At 45.2% G+C, this 924-nt stretch overlaps 1 protein-coding gene across 1 annotated transcript in view; it reads right to left on the minus strand.

The window, feature by feature from the left end:
* The window catches only part of LOC104396969 (lipoxygenase homology domain-containing protein 1-like), a 156,807-nt gene that overhangs the window by 127,722 nt on the left and 28,161 nt on the right, over positions 1-924 (minus strand). The window lies entirely within an intron of this gene.

Consider the following 924-nt stretch of genomic DNA (forward strand, 5'->3'; position numbering starts at 1 on the left):
ATGGTCCTGATCTTCTGCTTACATTTCCTCAAATGTCACTTTTACTATATTACATAAATGTTGGGTTTTTTTCTTAAAACTTGATCTGAAAAGGAATGATATAGTTTCTTGGATCCTCAGATTGTCCTACAGGTTAAATCAACATTGTATTAAAACACTGGACCTGAATTATGATCTACTGGCAGTGAAGTCTTAACTGATGTGAAATATTTGCACAAGGAATTGCAAAGGAATTAAGATCCAATACAAAGTTCTATAACAAAAAATTACTAACTTCTGGAATCAGGGGAAATTTAAGCCCTGGTAAAGATTCTGAAATTTGGTTAATTAATTTTTAAGAAATCCAGAACAAGTAGTAGCATGGCTTTTACAGTAGTGCTTCTAACAGTAATAATATGACTTCAGAATGCTTATAGGAATTCAGAAATAGGCAGTACTGTCTTAATAATCACTGTTTCTGTTGTATTCTTCATCATGACTGAGAGCAGGTGTGGGAAACTGTTCTTTCTTCCCACTTAAGTCTAAACAAAAATGCCTTTTAAGCCAGCAAAGCCCTTCTGCTCGTTATTCCCAGCTAACAGCCCAAAACCAGGCCTGCTGCTCAAGGACAAACGGCAGCAAAACGACAGATGTGCTACAAGGCAGGAGGGATGGGCAACGAGTGATGCGTTGCCCTGCCAGTGACCGCCCTGACTTGGGGCTCGTGGTGCCAACTGGCTCTGGACATTAGTATGTTTATGCAGCACAGCAATGACACCGGCTGGACGGGGGGTCACGGGGGTATAAAAGGCTGCGAGTGCAGCAGGTGAAAAGGGGCGACCTGCTCGGACGCATTTGCGTGGGGTCACCCCATGGGACCTGCCCTGCGGCGGGGCCCGGGGCCGGGACCCTGCCCGGGGATGGAGCCTGAGCCCGAGCGGTGCC

Source organism: Chaetura pelagica, unplaced genomic scaffold (genome assembly GCF_000747805.2).
Source record: "Chaetura pelagica isolate M959 unplaced genomic scaffold, ChaPel_1.0 scaffold109, whole genome shotgun sequence".
Classification (NCBI taxonomy): Eukaryota; Metazoa; Chordata; class Aves; order Apodiformes; family Apodidae; genus Chaetura; species Chaetura pelagica.